A 21,312-nucleotide genomic window follows, 5' to 3' on the forward strand; every position below is an offset into this window, starting at 1 on the left:
CATGCTTCGGACGCAAGCTTCACACAAAGAAGTGAATGATGTGTTCTCCCTGCGCCTATTTATTCTATAGTCACACCGGTAGTGATGTCAGGGGCTGATCGCTGGCCAACTTGTTGGTATTTTTTCAATGTACTGTATGCTTCAGACACGGGTCACAACGAGGTGTTCCCCATAGCTAACCATAGAGGAAGGAGTGTCTCGTTCCCTACTCAGGGAACCATGGTTACATTCATATCTAGAGACTTTTTTTTTTTTTTTAGGATTATGCTATGCATGTAAATTATAATGGAAATGGTGTTTTTGTTGTATTTATTATAAATTCACCTGTACAATTTTGATACTTTCAAACAGGCTGTTCATTAATTTAAAAACATTATTGACCAACAAAAATATAACTCTGAATACAAATTAGCCTAAATAATATGATTGTTGATATTTATTAAACAACATGTCCTCTTAAAGGGATAGTTTGACTTTAATTGTATGGACATGTTTTCGTACTGCCATTCAGATTTTCACATTCACAGTGGTGTTTATGAAATAACACAAAATACAGAGCACAGAGCCATTCCTGATTTTTTCTTCTGCTATTTACTCTGGCTTATTCTGGTTTATTCACATGAAAATTTTTATTGTGTCAAATGTTCTCAACAAACATTTATATTCAAATTATGATACGCCTGCAGCTGCAGCTTGACAAGTAACAATTAAAAGTAGATCAGCCAAAGTGCGGCTTTCCCAATAATCTCTCACGACTTATACACCCAAAACAGAAAGTCAACTAAGCCAAGCTTCAGTAATTACTGTACCTCCGTAGCAGCTCAACACAGGAGTCTAATATATGTTACCTCTTGACTATTTCTGAAGCGGCGGCCACGCATGATTGATGGTGTATAAAACCTTTTTTACAGTTCTGACATTTCAGTGAAACAATCAGGGTCTGAACTTTCCATCTGGTGCTACCTGCCTGCTGTCCCCACCCTACAGTACCTCAAAGTCATCCACTGTCCTTGAGCCACGGCATCACGCTTTGATCAGAGCTCTTTAGGGAAAGGGCAGGAACCCATAAGATGAATGCTTTCCCAGGGCATATTACAGCACAGCACTGTGCCAGCTAGCCTAATCACTATCAACAGCTTAGTGTTGATGCAGAGGGTGTACGGAGCTGCTTACCAACATGACTGCCACCAATGTCATTTTGCAACGCTCCCCTCAGGGCACTTAGCAACACAGCTTGGTGCATTAATGTTCAAGAGACTGACGAAAGAAGGATGAAAGCAGATAGGAAGAGAAGTTCTATTGCTCCAACTCATTGTGAATCGCTCCTCTGTGATTTAAGCCATGTGAGATGAACATAATGCCCGAAATTATGTGAGTGATGAAACCAAGGAGGTTTTCAGACACATACTCAAGATCCTCTTCCTAGTAATTAAGTAATTACACTCTTTGTTCTTTGTTTATAAAGCTAATAACTGATTTACATATAAATTATCATAATTTACTGGTACCAAATGAAAGACTTAACACTGATTCTTGAGTGCTGGGACTTATATATTACTATTACTTATTATATTGTTAATAATGCTGAAAAAATTATCTGATGAATCTACAGAATTTGAACAATGGAGTGGAACACCCCTATGCACATCAATTTTATAGACTTTAAAAAAAAAAGCCTTTGACAGTGTGCACCGCAACACCATGGAAAACCATGGTTTCTTATGGAGTTGCGGTGCACACTATATGTCTCTTCAGCATTACCAAAGATGGTGCTGAATAGACATATAGTGATGGCAGAACTAAAGGAAATTAGTCTAAACTGAGGTGAGGCACAGTCCGCTGTAAGTGATTGAGCCAAGTGGAAAAAAATAATAATAATTGATGCCTTATGTCCCATAGGGACGAAGTGGAGTAAGTAAGAAATGAATCATCACCAAAGTCACAGAATGTTGAAAAAATTAACCAGTTTTGCATATCACGTTGAGTTAAATGCAGTGTGCCCAATAATAGCAATAACTGTATTAAATGTAAAACAAAATGTCTAATTGCTGTAGATTAAATATGAATCACTGTTACAGAATTCTTAAGTGAATGGCATTTTTAAAACATTTTTACCAGTTTAATGCGTTTTGCAGAAAAAAAAAATCTACATTTAAGAAGGCTGTAAAATGATAGAACAAAAAATATAGATCATTATTTATAAAAACTCAAAAGAGTTTCTAAAAACTTTAATTAATGAGAACTTGTTAACTAGCATGTTAAGAAAATAATTAATTTTTAAATAAATTAGTCACACCACCTGAAATTTTTAGGACTTCAGGCAATTAATCTAGATGAATAAAAATAAATAAATAAATAAAAATATTACTGTAAATTATGTGTACAAAATATTCTTAATGTTTGAACAATTACAATATATATATATATATATATATATATATATATATATATATATATATATATATATATATATATATATATATTATTTTGGGATTTTAAAATTAGACTGTCAAAAAAAGCTTATACGTCATTGACCCTGATAACAATGATAACATTAGTAGTTTATTAGGATGAATCATTTTCCAGCTGATGTGCACATGCTGGATAGCATTGAGAAGTGAGTAACAGACAACAGAATTATTTCCTGAGTGCCTCTCTGCCTGAGTTCACCCCCCTGCCCTTGTTTAAGGTTACTGCTACTAATTTGCACCTGCACAGGAGTTTACATGGCTGAGTGGGAAGCCAGCAGGTGCTAACTTTTGAGCAAGGGTTAATACCATGTCTATTTACCTGGTATAGGGAACACTAGACTTAGAGATAGCATTGGAAGAGTTAACAATTACTACATGATAAAGTTTTATTCTCTGTTCAGACAAAGCAAAGAATGACCAAAAGGGTTACAAATGTAAATTACCTTTATTGTGATTTATTTTTCTCTCCAACAATTTCAGCTCGTACACAGCACATAAACTATTTATTTCCACTGAGACTTTTATCCTATAGTTCGATATTTATTATTAGCAGAAACTATTTCCTGTAGATAAGAGGTATGAGTCTACAATGAGTTACACCACCCTGATTTGTTTTAAATAACCCTCTTTTATTTTTATACTGATATATATATATATATATATATATATATATATATATATATATATATATATATATATATATATATATATATATATATATATAATTTTTATATATAATAAATTACATTTTACCGTATATATTACAGAAGCAGTTATTTTGAATTGCAAAAATATTTCTCAATGCTACTGTATTTTTAATCAAATAAATGCATCATTGGTGAGCAAAAAAAAAATACTTCTTTTAAAACATTAAAAAATCTCTCCAACCCCAAACTTCCAGAAGCATTTGAAGACTTTAGCCACACTTATGCTAAATGTACAGTATACATTTCATTGCATTATAAAAATAAATTAATGCTAGACATTTTCTCTGAACTACCTTTACTTTTCTTATTCCATTTAGTAGACATAAATTTAAAATTAATCAACTACTGACTTAATAATAAACTCTTTTTGACTGAACATTTGTCTTCATTTTAAGCATTGTATCTCCACTGATGTTTTATCGTTTAAAATTAATGCCACTTGGTTTGTCTTTATTTTACCTTAATTTGTTATCCTCACGATTTAAAATGCCGCAACAGCTGCACTTTCTGTCTATTCTGGAGTAAAATATCAGGTAAATGTAAGAACGTCCTGCCAGCCACCATTAAAAGGAGATAAATGTATTACTTTTCACCGTCATTTTGTTCACATCAACACCTGAATTATCCCCAGACAGCATTTACCAAGTCAAACTCATAAAACCATGTTCTAACATATATTTTAAAAGTTAAAGGCCCATGCAACAGCTTTCCACAAGGAGCTGCCAAGCCTATTTGCCAAAGAGCAACACACCAGAAAGAGCAAGATATTGCAGAACAGTGATAAACAGTTAGTGCAAACAGGGCTCAAGTGACTGAACATGCCATTTTTGTCAATGACTGAAAGATAAGCTGAGCAAGAGGGCAGCCAATGATGAGAGGCCTGTATTCAGCTCCCCTCCTCCCATACGATGATCTCCAACTGTGATGGAGTGAACTAAATTTAGATTAGACCTAATACTTTCAAGCCATAAAATATTCTGATTCTGGTTACGCAGAGAGAGCTGATGTGGACAGCAGAGAAAGAGAGAAAATGGGGATTTGAAAAAGAGAAAGATACATTCTTCCAACACTGTCATCCCAAAAACAGACCTCCTGCCAGGGCTTTATATCAAGCCGTTATTGATAACTGCACAAATAACTCCTAAAACTGATCTGGAGTATGATGATACTGATGATACTGAGCATGTGTGATTCAGCGTGAAGCAGACCGAACTGATTCTTTTGGTGCTTGATTCTGAACGGATTCTGTGCTAATTTTATGAGCCCAGGTAAACCGAATGCTTGAATCAAGGGCAATCATCGACAATGACATTACATTGAGTGCAAAAGAACCGGTGAAGCGAACTGTCCGAAAGAAGTACTGGTGATCCGAAAAACGATGCAACTGGTTCTTGACTAGTAAACAAGTCGTTCATCTTCATCTCTCTCTTCACAGCAGTTCAGTCAGTGTACTGTTTGACTAAATGAATTACTCCGGGATATTGGTTTGTTTTAACTCAGAGGGAGTGTCAGCCACATTAAAAAAGTTAACGGCTTAAGTCATTTGTGGATCAATGCGTATTGAAGACGCGAACCATTTAAAACGACTCAGTTCGATTTGGTGAACTGGTTCAAAAAGATCCGGTTACATCGAATGATTCGTTGCGAAAACAGATTTCACAAACTGCTTTGTTTTGAACTCTCTCACAACAGACACAGAAGAGAAGACAATGCTAAATAAATTCGTTGTTTTTGCTATTTTTGGACCAAAATGTATTTTCGATGCTTCAGAAAATTCTAACCGACCCTCTGATGTCACATGGACTACTTTGATGATGTTTTCTTACCTTTCTGGACATGGACAGTTTACCATGCACACAGTTTCAATGGAGGGACTGAGAGCTCTCTGACTAAATCTAAAATATCTTAAACTGTGTTCCGAGGTCTCACGGGTTTGGAACGACATGAGGGTGAATTATTAATGACATAATTTTGATTATTGGGTGAACTAACCCTTTAAGTAATTTACACTTTACAGTCTTGAATAATGTTTTAATATCAAAAACGTCAGGCTTGACTTGGACCAGAGGCATGTGTAACATTAAGTAATGTTAATGTTTTGAGAGATTAAGTAAAACTTACATGCTACTAAAGAACTTCAGGTAGCCCAGCAATCGAAATATGATCTTACCAGTTGACAAGGGAAAAGTTTTTTTTTTTTTTTTTCAAAAGGTTCTCATTTCCAGAGAGCTAAATTCCTCAAAAGTTTTTTTTTTTTTTTTCTTCATGAAAAATTATGCACCAGACAGCTTAAAATAGACCTTGTGTTTGACATGCGTCCCCTTAATTTAAGGACATATTCAGATGTATTACACCAGGCGCTGTGACCCTCAACCCAAGCTGCACAGCATTTAAAAAGCAGCATATCAGAAGAGGAGGTGATGCATAATATGCATAAATAGCCAGGGGGTTAGATAAGCAGTCGTCTTTTCAGAGAGGAAAATGGTTACAAACAAATTGAAAAAAAACAACAAAAAAAAAACAGACACAATGCCAAAAGAGGTTTGTATCTGACCTCTTTAGCATGCTCTTTTAGAGCACAACAAATAGCATTGTCACATATTTAGGTATGAAACCCTGAATACTAAAGTAGGACACGCAAAGGTGTTAGGTTAAGATAAGCCCTGTCTTTTCCCTGCATTTTAAGGTATCCTTCTCAAAATATGAGAGGAGAAAAATTTCCCCATGCAGAAACTGCCAATCATCCCGGTTCCCCCGTGTAGACAGAAAGTTTGTATGGGGCTGACGTTTCAAAGCTGCTATAGCTCAAGACTTAAATAAAGAATAAAGATACCTGACAGCTGGAAGATTCGAGTCAAGAGTCACTTGTGATTCCTCAAAGACCTGCCATTTGCACTCCTGCATCTTTAAAGGATGTGTTTTTTAAACGGCTCGCTGGAATACCCGATTCTGGTCAGTCGTGACATTCAGTGGACAGATATTTCACAGTCACCCACGGAAACATGCATCCGGGTAACCGGCATCACGTTCACACCACTAGCATTCGTGGTAAACTTCTAGTATCCAGTTTCTTTAGTAGTGTCAACTAGCCTAACTTCAAAATAGCTTTCAGAAAACCTTTGCAAGTGGACCTTTTGTATGTCACAACTCCGACATCCCAAACACAGCTCTCACAGGTCTATAAAGTGAAGGCATATCTCAAGTAGGCTACCTTCAATAAAAGGACCAACACATTAGGAATACTTTTAATTTTAAGGTTTACAATAACTGTCAAGAAACTCTGCAAGTTTGTCATATTAATTGAAACGCAAACATTCCATCAAATTCCTCCATCTTGTAAAACCACAGCAGGTGTTTAGCCTAGTTTTACCCTAGTTTTTAATTTCTTTGTCCTAAACACCTTCTGGCTCAGATTGCTACAGTAGCTATGACCCAAACTCTCGCTATTGGCTGCATGGAGGTATGCAGATGTTTCGGTTGAAAGGCAGGGATAAGACGACTGCCTTTGGAAAAATGCAGTAACTGGACAAACATTTTATTGTCCTGAGACTATACACAACTGGCAGGAAACCATTTAAAATGTATTTTTCCATTGCATGCACAAATATTTTGGATTGATGCAGAGAATTAAATAAAAATAGTGGATTTGACATGATGATACACTTCAATGATCATGGAATTGGTAAACATAAAGCATTACATCTTATTTTAATGAGAAAATTTCACATCCTAAAATGAAATAGTCTCACTCTAAAGCATTTTTTATCACTTTAAAGATTACTTTAAGCTGTAATGTTTTACATAAATGTAAAAGTAAAAGACAATTACAGCTTGTAACATAGTAAGTAAGTGTTAAATTGACAAACCGACTACAAATTCCGCAGCTGACGTGTGAAAATGGTGCTGAAAATCGATGACATCTCTAATTATGGGCTGATGTCTATTCTCACAGTTCAATGCAATCAGTTGACTTTTACTGAAACGTACAAGGCACACTCAGACAATAACAGCTGACAGCTCACGAATCATCAGATGACAGTAAACAATTGAGTTCAATAAGTTACTTTAAATAAAACATGCAAGCAAGGGCTGAACGATTTAGCAAGGGCTGGTTTTCTTTAATATCTACATGACATCCATGTAATGTTAAGTGATCAATTATTGAGCAAGAAAAGAGCTTGTGCATGAATAGAACATTTGGTTAGATATTAAAATTGTTAAGAAAATTAAAACAACCGTAGGCTAGTTAAAGAACTGTTTTTATTCTTGAGCAAGAATATTATCAACTAATACATGTAAAATTGTTAAAGATATTCTGTACAATAGACATAAATAAGTAGAGATAGTATACAAAATTGCAAAAGAAAAAAATGCAATACAGCATAGGCAAACACACAACGCCTTAAAATGATGTGTGTAAATGCAGCTCAGTGGGTTTTTGTTCTCACCAACAAATTCAGATCAATTCTTTGCCCACTGAGTTACACATGGCATATTTTTCCCAATGTCCTTCAAGTCTAAAGTGTGAAAACGCATTTCAGAGAGGAGGGTGAGAACAGAAAGACTGGAAAATTGAGTGAGATGACCCATATTTCCATTAAACAGGCTGATATGAGAAAAGACTGTGGCTATAATGGTCACCTTCATTTATTTGTGCCAAGGCCGGAGCCTTCCTCACGCCTTTGAAATATTAGCAATATTTCATCTTTGAAGACCACAAAAGGACTTTTTTCTTTTCTTTTTTCTTTATAGATATTTGGTATTTATAGATACATTTTTTTAAATATGCGTTAATGTAATTACTTGATAAAGCAATTATATTAATTATTACATTATACAACAGACTCAAACTCATTTTAATTATATGTTTTTAGATCATATGTATGCTCTTAGAAAATGCTTTCTTACTAAAGCAGCATATCAGATAACAGCCTTCCACAAAAGCTTAAATCAAATAATTTGGAGTATTAATACTGGATGGCAGGGGATAATTACTTTTGATAATGTCAGACTGTGAACAAAGATTATGATAAAATAAAAGCAAAGGTAAAGCCCCAGAGGAATTACTCAACAATTAAGTTTTTTTTTTTTTTTTTTTTTTTTTTTTTGTTCTCCGTTTTATGGAATATTTCCTATTTTGTCAAGACATCCAGCAAAAATCTGGCTCTATTAGTGGTGTGAACTTCACAGCTATCAATGCAAATTATAATACATATTCAATCATGGATGCAAAACTGTAATTGGCTAATTTTTATATCAATTATTTTTCCCTTTCAAAGATCCTGTAATAAAGCAGTCTTCGAATACAGTGTCTGAATTGCAAGACCCTCAGTTGCAGAACATGCCAGTTGTACTCAAAAAAGTGACCTCGTTCCACTGTCAGTCGTCACACTACTTCTGCCACAGAATTGCAGGCCGTCTGTGGCGCTCCAACCCTCCACCTCTTTGGCTGCAGTGGGTTTTTCCTGTCGGTCACACCGGCATCGCCCCAGTCCTCTGATATTCTGTCTCCATTATGATGCTCATCGCTGCGGCTGTGCCCAGGGCTCTGGAACCTGCGATGACGCTCTGCTCCATTGGCCCTTCGTCTGCGCCTTCGGATTCACCAGCTCTGTCTTCATCAGTCGGAAGCCACACCATTTACATACTGGGTCCTCACCTCAACTCCACCGTGTGTTGTCAGCACTGGGATGTTCTGGGAGTGTGCCATGAGCCAAACACCATCTAAGCTCCCAGGGCATCATTGTCATTCTCCCATCACCATCCCTTCGCCAGATCATGCCTTCATCCCCACACTTTTGCCTCCCACAATCCCTATGCCATTGCCTCTTCCACCTCCAAAACCCCCTCCATCCTTCCCCATTCTGTTGCTTGAACTTTATCACCTTCAGTCTTTGCACACACACAGCTATTCACGTCTGCACTTCTTTTTCAGTAAATGTTGTTTTCCCTTCAAAAAATCGCATTGTAATTTTTATTTATTAATTGATGTAAAATTCTGTACTTTTTAGGAATACAGGTTTAATGGAATTGTTCTACAAATGGATAAGATAATTTTGCCAAAGCATTTCAGTCTTTTTTTTTTTTTTTTACGGTGGTCGAGAGAGATCAACACGCTGCAACTTAAGAGAACACATGCAAATTGAAAAAAAAAAAAAAACATCAGCAAATTAAGAAAACATCATCAGTTTGACAACATAAGTGTTGCAAATCATCACACCACATGCATATAACGAAACGCCCTGCAAATCATCACAACGCATGCATATAGCGAAACGCGCTGCAAATCATCACAGCACATGCATATAGCGAAACACTCCACAAATCATCACAACAGATGCATACTGTATAGCTAAACGGGCTGCAAATCATCACAACACATGCATATAGCGTAACGCGTCACAAATCATCACAACAGATGCATACTATATAGTGAAACGGGCTGCAAATCATCACAACACATATACTATGCGTTGTGATGATTTGCAGGGTGTTTCGTTATATGCATGTGGTGTGATGATTTGCAACACTTGTGTTGTCAAACTGATGAAGATGTTTTCTTAATTTGCTGATGTTTTTTTCAATTTGCATGTTTTCTTAAGTTGCAGCATGTTGATGTGCACTGCAAATCATAGAAACAATGCAAATTAAGAAACAATGAAGCAATGCAAATTTATTTTCATTAACCTTGAAGTTATATTTAGGATATATATATATATATATATATATATATATATATATATATATATATATATATATATATATATATATATATATATATATATATATATAATTTTTATTTATATTTAAGATATTACAGTTAGCCATCTTAAATAACGTTTTACATTTAATCTTGTAATTATTCAGCTTATTCAGGCTAATAATATCCAAAATATAAAGGAATCATGATGTTTTTTTTTTCAATTTGCATGTGTTTTCTTAAATTACAGTGCATTGAACTCTCTGGGCCACCATACTTTTTTATTTTATAATGTTTTTTTGTATAATGTATTAAAATGTACTTGAGTATGTTTGTAATAATACAAATATACTATAAATGTACTCGCATTTCATTTAATAGTATGTTTTGTTTTGTACCAAGGTGTATATATGCTGCTGTACATTTTTATGTACTTTATGCATATTTGTAATGTACACAATATATAATACATTAAAGTTCTGTAGATGTCAAAGTGTGTACATTTGTGTGTATATACTGAAATAGGCAGCTTATACTAGTAGTGTAATGCTAATGCATTTCTAATGAGTTGAAATACAATTGAAATGTACTTGAAGCACATTTAAACAATTCTTCAAATATACTCTAACTGTAGTTCATGAAATATTAAAAGTTAATTTTAAATGTATTTTAAGAAATACACTTAAATTGGACAGTATACCTAAAGTGGTGTGTATATATATATATATATATATATATATATATATATATATATATATATATATATATATATATATATATATATATATATATATATATATAGTACATAGATTAAAATTGAACTTAAACATCTCTTAAAATACACTAAACATACTTAAAGTTGTTTCAAAATAATACATTTAATATGCACTTAGTATAGTATAATTCAAATATACAAAGTTTTTCTGAAAAAGCAAGATTTAAATAGTTATTTTTCACCTGGCCTAGCCTGTCACTAAATATATATTTATATATAGTATTATGCTTATATTATATATTGTAATTAATATAACATTATAATATACCATGTAGTAAATATAACAAAGTGTAAATGTAATATAAAACAATTTAAAAAAATGACTTCTATATAAGAACATTTAAAAAAACACACAAAAATGTACACTAGATAATAGGATGCAAGTAGTCAAAATGCAAGGCAACTAGGCATAATTATGCAAAATGAATTGATATAATACAATTTTGTCACAAATGTTGCCTTGTTGGAAAAGTGTGTTGACTAATTAAATTGTTCTGTTGTGTGACCTGAATTTCATCAAATTAGAATTCTTCACATTTCTCTTTCTGCCATTCCAATCCAAATTCTCATACAACATTCTGTAGGGTGTGAATAATTGATTTCAAATACACACTTGCGAACTGCAAAGCAGTCTGTTCTTACATTTTAGCATTCTGACCAACACTGCTCAGACATTCAGAACTGTAATACAGTACTGTAAATATAACAGTGGCACATCCAGCAGTGGGTTTCTCTGCTAATGCTTCTTCATAGATCTCCCTTTTTATTGAATTGCTTGTTTCACTATTTACAAGCAAACAAGTGAAAGACAAATATTAATTAATTACTAGGAAGATGGGTAATTTTAATGCACAATAGCTTTTTTTATTTTGATTTTTTTAACCCTGATATTATTATAATTCAGTTTGAAAAAGCTGTCTGATAAAATAATTATAGCCTGAAGGAGGGTTTATTGGAAGAAGGCTGTGGAGTTCACCAAACAATAGCACTACAAAGGGAGGGTCAATAAGATGAATGTTCTGGCTGTCTTCAGAAAATGTTCGTTGGCATTTTGTTTTTCATCTTCACTCCATCCAATACCTAATAAAGTGGTGTTGTTATAGCAATTTTCTTCTCCACTGAGATTATGGAAACAACACTGTAATTCAGATGTTCCACCTGTTGTCAGAGTGTGGATTTACAGAGAGTTACATTTACATTCAGCCTGTGAGCAGTTCATGTCTGGACAAAAAAAAAAAAAAAAAAAAAAAAAAAAAGACCAAATTTGCATGTCCTGCTTTAAATTTTGACTGGTATTCTAAACAAATAAATTATTTGTATAAGGTGTCTAGAATTATTAATGGAGCAAATTAAATATATCTGATCATTTATTAATCATGTATCATTTTGACTTAACCCTTTTTCTTTATTTAACACCTTAAGACCCTGCAACCTCATATGAGGACATTATATTTTTGTGAATTTCTGTGAGACTGTACATGCCACAGTTTTAAGTCTGGATGTACTGTACACAGCACATTCAGGGCTTTTCAAAGATATCAAATGATTGGATGCTTCACCATGACCACTCCCTCTCTGTGATCTTCAAAAATGTCTGAAATTAATTTAGTGACACTCTTAGTGAAATATGATAATATTTTTTTATTATGATTTAAATCCATGAATTCTTTTAATTGTGTGTCATGAATCGACATCTCAGGAATATTTTATGGGGTTTCAAATTAAAAAATGACTTTCTTTTATGAAACTGGATGTTGATTTCATACGTCCTCAGACGAGGACACCGGGACTAAAAGCATGTTTATTAAACATTTTGGGAGACATAACAAATTAACAGGGAAATAAATTATATTTCAATATTATATGAAATATAATATATTATTATGAATATCTTGTCAATTATAACTCCCATTATTACACTCCTCACTACATGTTGCCCCAAAAACACATTAATTTGCAAATTAGATTTAGTTTCTAAATACATTGTATATAATGAAAAAACCTGTTTATGGCCATTTTACACTAATTTTGCAGAAAGAAAAATGTTATATTGAATCATTCTGTAATAAAATATTTGAGGATCATCTTTATACAAAGTTTGGTAAAAAAAATAAAAAAATAAAAAAATAAAAATGATATATATAATTTTCGGCTGTAGATGTATCATGAAGAGGGACCACCTCGATTGCCTCCTTCTTCAAGAGGGTGTTTACTTCTTGTTCCAATATAAGAACATGCTCAGGGCCCACCAGTGTGGAAAAGACCCTGTTGAAAGGCAGCGGCGGAGCGCCGAATTGAACGCGACATCCCTTTTCTACATTCTGCTGGACCCAACAAGACATTTGGCAGTAGTTTCCACACTGCTCTCGAGAATGGTCTCTGATGTACTCTGAGCTGCTAGCTTGGTGCACTGAATTGGAGGACCGGCAGGAAATGACTGAACTAACTGCCCGCTGGAGACCGCTGTGCCTTGGAAAACTGGCAGGGTCAGCAGAACGATCTCATGAGGGCTCTGAGCAGAGATGGCCACCGTGTAATGCAGTGCACCCTGCTCTTCCCCAGTAGGGGCCACCTGAATGCCAGGACCACTTTGTCGAGGGCTTCCTCGATGGAAGAACGACCCTCAGATCAGGCCTCGCCTTGGAAGCACCTGACTTCAAATGCTGCTGACCTTGGTCACGTTGCAGGGAGTACAAGAAGCGATGCTCAACTTCTGAATTTCCTTATATGAGGAGCTGGTACACGGCCGGGGCTGCTCCCTCCCATCAGCCCCTATAGCTAGAGACTGGCGAGGGAGAAACTGCTGGAATGCTGCCACTTGTTTACGAGCCTCCTGGTGTCTGTCGTTGCCGAACAGACCAGAAGGCGCAAAAGGGGGAGGAAGACCCTGCCTTTCTCCTTCAAATCAGACAGAGTCAACCAAAAATGTCTCTCCACTGCCGCCAGAGCTGCCATGGACTGCCCAGTCAGCCCCTATAGCTAGAGACTGGCGAGGGAGAAACTGTCAGACATTCAGAACTGTAATACAGTACTGTAAATATAACAGTGGCACATCCAGCAGTGGGTTTCTCTGCTAATGCTTCTTCATAGATCTCCCTTTTTATTGAATTGCTTGTTTCACTATTTACAAGCAAACAAGTGAAAGACAAATATTAATTAATTACTAGGAAGATGGGTAATTTTAATGCACAATAGCTTTTTTTATTTTGATTTTTTTAACCCTGATATTATTATAATTCAGTTTGAAAAAGCTGTCTGATAAAATAATTATAGCCTGAAGGAGGGTTTCTTGGAAGAAGGCTGTGGAGTTCACCAAACAATAGCACTACAAAGGGAGGGTCAATAAGATGAATGTTCTGGCTGTCTTCAGAAAATGTTCGTTGGCATTTTGTTTTTCATCTTCACTCCATCCAATACCTAATAAAGTGGTGTTGTTATAGCAATTTTCTTCTCCACTGAGATTATGGAAACAACACTGTAATTCAGATGTTCCACCTGTTGTCAGAGTGTGGATTTACAGAGAGTTACATTTACATTCAGCCTGTGAGCAGTTCATGTCTGGACAAAAAAAAAAAAAAAAAAAAAAAAAAAAAGACCAAATTTGCATGTCCTGCTTTAAATTTTGACTGGTATTCTAAACAAATAAATTATTTGTATAAGGTGTCTAGAATTATTAATGGAGCAAATTAAATATATCTGATCATTTATTAATCATGTATCATTTTGACTTAACCCTTTTTCTTTATTTAACACCTTAAGACCCTGCAACCTCATATGAGGACATTATATTTTTGTGAATTTCTGTGAGACTGTACATGCCACAGTTTTAAGTCTGGATGTACTGTACACAGCACATTCAGGGCTTTTCAAAGATATCAAATGATTGGATGCTTCACCATGACCACTCCCTCTCTGTGATCTTCAAAAATGTCTGAAATTAATTTAGTGACACTCTTAGTGAAATATGATAATATTTTTTTATTATGATTTAAATCCATGAATTCTTTTAATTGTGTGTCATGAATCGACATCTCAGGAATATTTTATGGGGTTTCAAATTAAAAAATGACTTTCTTTTATGAAACTGGATGTTGATTTCATACGTCCTCAGACGAGGACACCGGGACTAAAAGCATGTTTATTAAACATTTTGGGAGACATAACAAATTAACAGGGAAATAAATTATATTTCAATATTATATGAAATATAATATATTATTATGAATATCTTGTCAATTATAACTCCCATTATTACACTCCTCACTACATGTTGCCCCAAAAACACATTAATTTGCAAATTAGATTTAGTTTCTAAATACATTGTATATAATGAAAAAACCTGTTTATGGCCATTTTACACTAATTTTGCAGAAAGAAAAATGTTATATTGAATCATTCTGTAATAAAATATTTGAGGATCATCTTTATACAAAGTTTGGTAAAAAAAATAAAAAAATAAAAAAATAAAAATGATATATATAATTTTCGGCTGTAGATGTATCATGAAGAGGGACCACCTCGATTGCCTCCTTCTTCAAGAGGGTGTTTACTTCTTGTTCCAATATAAGAACATGCTCAGGGCCCACCAGTGTGGAAAAGACCCTGTTGAAAGGCAGCGGCGGAGCGCCGAATTGAACGCGACATCCCTTTTCTACATTCTGCTGGACCCAACAAGACATTTGGCAGTAGTTTCCACACTGCTCTCGAGAATGGTCTCTGATGTACTCTGAGCTGCTAGCTTGGTGCACTGAATTGGAGGACCGGCAGGAAATGACTGAACTAACTGCCCGCTGGAGACCGCTGTGCCTTGGAAAACTGGCAGGGTCAGCAGAACGATCTCATGAGGGCTCTGAGCAGAGATGGCCACCGTGTAATGCAGTGCACCCTGCTCTTCCCCAGTAGGGGCCACCTGAATGCCAGGACCACTTTGTCGAGGGCTTCCTCGATGGAAGAACGACCCTCAGATCAGGCCTCGCCTTGGAAGCACCTGACTTCAAATGCTGCTGACCTTGGTCACGTTGCAGGGAGTACAAGAAGCGATGCTCAACTTCTGAATTTCCTTATATGAGGAGCTGGTACACGGCCGGGGCTGCTCCCTCCCATCAGCCCCTATAGCTAGAGACTGGCGAGGGAGAAACTGCTGGAATGCTGCCACTTGTTTACGAGCCTCCTGGTGTCTGTCGTTGCCGAACAGACCAGAAGGCGCAAAAGGGGGAGGAAGACCCTGCCTTTCTCCTTCAAATCAGACAGAGTCAACCAAAAATGTCTCTCCACTGCCGCCAGAGCTGCCATGGACTGCCCAGTCATGCGGGCGGTCTCCTTGGTGGCGCGGAGAGCTAAATCAGTGGTTCTCCTCAGTTGTGACACACTGTCTTCTTTAAGCAAGTCAGCCTGGTATTCCTATACAGCCATGATATGCAGACACACACCAGCCTGACCTGCTGCCGTGTACCCCTTGCCCACCAGCACTAAAGTGGTTTTCATCGGCTTGGAGGCCAAGACCAGAGCCTTTATAGAAGATGCCATGTCAGGAGAAAGATAGCTCGCAAGCATCTGTATAACCCGGGGCATCGTTGTATTATCTAAACTCCTCCACATTGCCGTAATAATCAGAGGTGGGGATGAATAAGCGGGCTGAGAATGGTTTCGCCCATGATCTCGACACCTCGAGAGCCGACTCTGCATGCTCCGCTCCCAAGCAGACCATGCAGGGCAGGGAGGAACACACAATCTGAAACCTGATCTGCTTTCGCCCATATGCATTGTCTTAGTCTCAGCCTTCTTTGACATGTTGTAATTATGCAACTTGACAGACAACAATAAATGAGACTCGCATACATGAATGGTACACACACACAGAACCTCATGTGCTTTTATAGCTTCCTGAAACTTGTTTTCAGTCATGTCATTTAAAATCACTAATAAATTGTTCTTGTTGTAGCTTATGCAAAAGAAAAGTAATTTTGATTCATATTTAAGAGTGTAGTCTTTGGGTGCTTTCACATCTCTAGTTCGATTCATTTGGTCCGAACCAAGGGCAAACAAATTATACATTGTAGCATTTTTCCGCTTTTTTTGGTTCCTTTTCACACCACACTGATTGCTTTGGTCCGTACCAGTTGAAACAAACCAAATTGCAGTCACATGACAGCATCTACATCACTCATTGGCCATGACGTATTTCCTAAACTGCTTTTCGATTGTTCAGAATTTACATTCGGGAAAAATCCAACATAAGAGGAAAAGCCAGCAAACAACACAGAGACAATACAACTACACGACAACACGACTGCGAGGGCTGGTTTTGTCCCTGGCCATAATCTATTACATTGTTTGTTTACACAACAATATGCAAAAAAAAAAAAAACATTTCTATAATGAAGCGCGGATGCGGCTTGAAAACAACGTTCTAATGCACTGCAAACGGCGAGTGGGAATCGCTCGTAACTTCAAGTGGAGGTGTGCATTAATGCTTCTTAACTCTGACATGCTCATGCTCAGTTTGTCCACGAGCTGCCATGCTAAAGTGCAAACTGTCAACAAACACTTCCTCATCCCATAATGCACAACACAGCTGACTACGGCAGCTGGTTTAGTCCAAAAATGATCGGTACTTTTTGCATTTGGGTCTGTTCGAGGTCAGATCACATTCTCACCACAAACGAACCGCTCCAAAGTTCGTTTGAAAGCGTACCGAGTCCACCTCTTCAAGCAGGTCTCGGTACGCTTGTTTGGTCCGCTTTTAGTCCACACCCGAGTGCGATTGCTGCTTTCTCACCTGCCCAATCGAACCGCACCAAAGGGGGAAACAAACTCTGGTACGGTTCAACCGAACTAAATGAGGCATGTGTGAAAGCACCCTTTGTATCTGATATCACCACCTTTGTCCCCACCCTAAAACTCATTCTGATACCGGCTGTGGTGAACAACCTCCAAAAAGGACCACAATTCAAATAAAAAAGTACCATCAAACTATCCATACTCATACAATACAAATGTGCTAGGTTTTAAGTACCCTAAATTCATTCAAGAGCTTTCTGTGAAGAAAAACACCAAATCTCACTGTTCCGTATTCAGCTCTGATATCAGTGGGTTTTGAAATATTTTCAAACATCAACGTACAACTTCATTTTGGAGTTTGACTGATGGCCATCAGCTGTTTCAAGTAGGAAGTCTCTATACTGAGATTTGCTCATAAAATAGCATCATAATAAAGAAACATGGTGTGCTTGTACTACCCATGCAGCATCAGTCATAAAATCTCCTCTTCATGACATACATAATATGGGCTCCTTCTGTTTTGTTTGGAGTTGAAACTCTTTCAGGGTTTGTTCCTAAGCCAAAATGGCAAACCTGCTTTCTGACAACCCTAACACCCCCAGCACTATGAGCAATCAAGCATGTCATAGCCAGTTATACAGTCTCTCCTGACACATTCATAAATCTCTAGTGCAAAGCCAAGACTTCACTGCCATCTTCAGCATTTTACAATCCAGGGAGAAGTGCATCAACAAATATATGCATGCCATGAATTTGTGTAAAAGCAGTCGACTGCCAAGTTGTGTTTTTCTTTTTTGTGGGTGTGCATTAAATGGGTGTTTGAGAAGTATAAGTCCCTGCTGGTAGATGCTGTAACTACATCGCTTTTCTGCCCAGAAGCATCTTTCTCCATTGATGGTCTTTTGGATGGACAGATGACAAATTTGGACTGTGTGTTTTTTGTGGTGACACAATTTGCATTACATATTTTTTTACCGTCACTTGGCATTTATGACTCAGGTGACTGGCTTTAAAAAATGCCAATAAGCAAAGGTGGCTGCTTGCAAATTAAATATTTCTTGGAGGAAAGTGGGTTATTCTCAAAACATGGTGACAAAAATGACTCTTGATTCACCCAGTGTGATGCTTGAGGATGAGCTGGGTCATGCTCTCTGTTACCTTTATTTAGGTAACAAATTGAGCAGAGCCAAATCGTTCTTTGCCTTACTCTGAACAGGTAAGCTTAGGCATTTAAATTACCATTCATTAAAACATATTTGCTCCTCACTGATATATATATAAGAGGAAAATGACCTCTGTGCTTAAGGTATTAACAGTGCAGGTACAGTAGGTTCTATGAACACGGATTAGGTCTGGGACAGATTATTTCAATTGAAACACTTTCCACTCTTCATATCCATTTAAATTGATGTATTGGGTACAGAGTTGCTAGACAAATAGGAAGAACGTAGCTAAAAGCAGTTTAACGTTTCTTTTATGGATGGGGAAAGACGTTCCTCACACTCGCGCGGTTGAAAGATTGCTTGCATTTTGCCTCCACGTCTCGTGGCAACTTTTTTTGCTTTCAAAATCCATTACAGACCTGACAAATCCGTGATGAACCCATGGAGAGTTTTTCATCTGCAAAAAAAGTTGAGGCGAGGTACATTATTTTTCCTTCCGACGGTTGAAGGAATATCATGAATAAATCAGACACTCAAGACGACAGTTGTGAAGTGTCACGCGGAAGATTCATGCAAAGAGCTTAACTGTAATGTAACAAACAACCATTTACAGCAGCTTTATTGACACAGTAGACACCATATAATTTGTCCTGCCAGGCCTGTCCCAACTACAACTGGTCTGAATGGAATGTTTCTCCCTGTTCAATCCCCTGAAGGATATCAGAGCGGGAAATGTGAGGTGACACAGTGTGAATTGAGTCAGGTTTTTCTGGGGGCCTTTTATGGTGATAATGCACAACTCTGAAAATGATCTATAGCTGAGGTGGACACACTGAGCAGAACAAGACAGGACAGATACTGGGCTAAACACACATTAGATGACACAAATGCCACGCACAGTGAAAAGAAATGAATGTGCTGTGTACATGAAGTGACAAATGAAAAAATCCAGCTAAGTCCCATGTAAAACTAATGTCCGAGTAACATAAGATCTGCATTTAAATGCAATAAGCATAAACATCTGCTAGTGTTTTGTAGGTTACATTTATAGATTAGATTACATACAGTATTATATATATAATACCCCTTTGTGCTTTAGGCAGGAAAGTCTCTTTCTCTCACCCGTGTTCTTTTATTTTCCTCTATTTCAATTTCTATTTTGAGGAATTAAGAAGGTCACCATGTTCCACCAAGCTCATGTAGATGTCCAGCCTTTTTGTTCCATGTGCTGACCGAGATGAAGCAGGTGCAGAACAAGTGAGGTATATTTCTACACACTTTTGTAAACCACAGGTGTCCTGAGCCATGCTTATCAATGGCCTATGAACAACCATTCTAAGGACAGATAACAAAGGATGTCCCACCAGGGTTTAGATACCAGGATGGAGCATTGGTTTCCTCTCTCTCTGCCTTTGAAATTCAAAAGATCGTGTTTCAAACGGAAGGGGTAAACAAAAGGGCGGTGATATGTGTGGTAAAGGAAGGATGATGTGGTGTTTTGAGCAGTGTGTCAGCAGGTAGAATTCAAGGTCAAGGATGGGTCATTGCTTCCCCACAACCAGCTGAATGTCTGCTCCTGATCATTGACACAAAACAAGAAAAGGGTACTAAATACGGATACACAGATGATTCAGATCAGAAGAGTCATCCTCATGTCTCTTCTTTGGCATACACAATCACACAGGGAATGAGTATGCTTGCTAAAACTGATCAGGCGTACACCTTATGACCTCTAACCTTAGGGCTGGACAGGAAGAGGAGTGTGTTTCATCAAAATAACAAGTGTGGACAAGGTGACATGACTTTTAAACAGCAAAGGCAAGAGACACACACACACGCATTTCTAATACTGTCCACCTCTGAGATTAAGAGGCCTGAATTAATGAGCTACCTGGTCTGGATGCAAGTAATGGAGAGAGAGGTAATAAAAGAATGGCTTCTGTACTCTAGCAGGTATTCACGATGTGGCTGTTTAGCATTAGCAGCTAGATATGATAACTACACTATTATGTTTTGCATTAGCAGCTAGATTATGATAACCACACCATTATTCTGCCACAAAGCAGCTTTGTCACTGAAGATTAGCCACATATTCTTGAAAAACTAAAAATCAAATCCTTAAGTTTGAGTTTGTTAAAGCTGCATTCCTTAACTTTATATATATATATATATATATATATATATATATATATATATATAATTATTTTTATTTTTTTTATTTACCAATCAGTGTTCAAAACTATCTGTTTACCTTAGCATGATTCACAATGGTAAGCTTTGGTGGTTTAAATTTGAGCGGTCATTCATCTTTGCATCATTATGTTACGTCTCTACACATAAAGAATGCAGCAGCTGTCAACTTGCCATTTTAGAATTAAATCTAAGGAACATTAATTAGCTTTTGAGGGTTAAAAGAACAATTTATTTTATTCTTTTATTCTTTTGATGCCATTTGAATGGTTTGACAATTAGAGATTAGACTGTACAAACATTTACATCTACAGATAGCGATAATACACACTTAATACACAGTCACTCAATGTTTACATTGTTAAAAGGAACAATTTGAGAATTAAGTATAACAATAATAATAATTTGCATGGTTTGATGTGATCTGAGCTAACTATGCAATCGTTAGATTTAATCTCTATTGGTAGTACAATTTAATGTAAATTAAATTTAATGTTATTTATTTATTTTTAAGTTGGTCAGAACA

The sequence above is a fragment of the Carassius gibelio genome, chromosome A11, assembly GCF_023724105.1.
Source record: "Carassius gibelio isolate Cgi1373 ecotype wild population from Czech Republic chromosome A11, carGib1.2-hapl.c, whole genome shotgun sequence".
NCBI classification, from domain to species: domain Eukaryota; kingdom Metazoa; phylum Chordata; class Actinopteri; order Cypriniformes; family Cyprinidae; genus Carassius; species Carassius gibelio.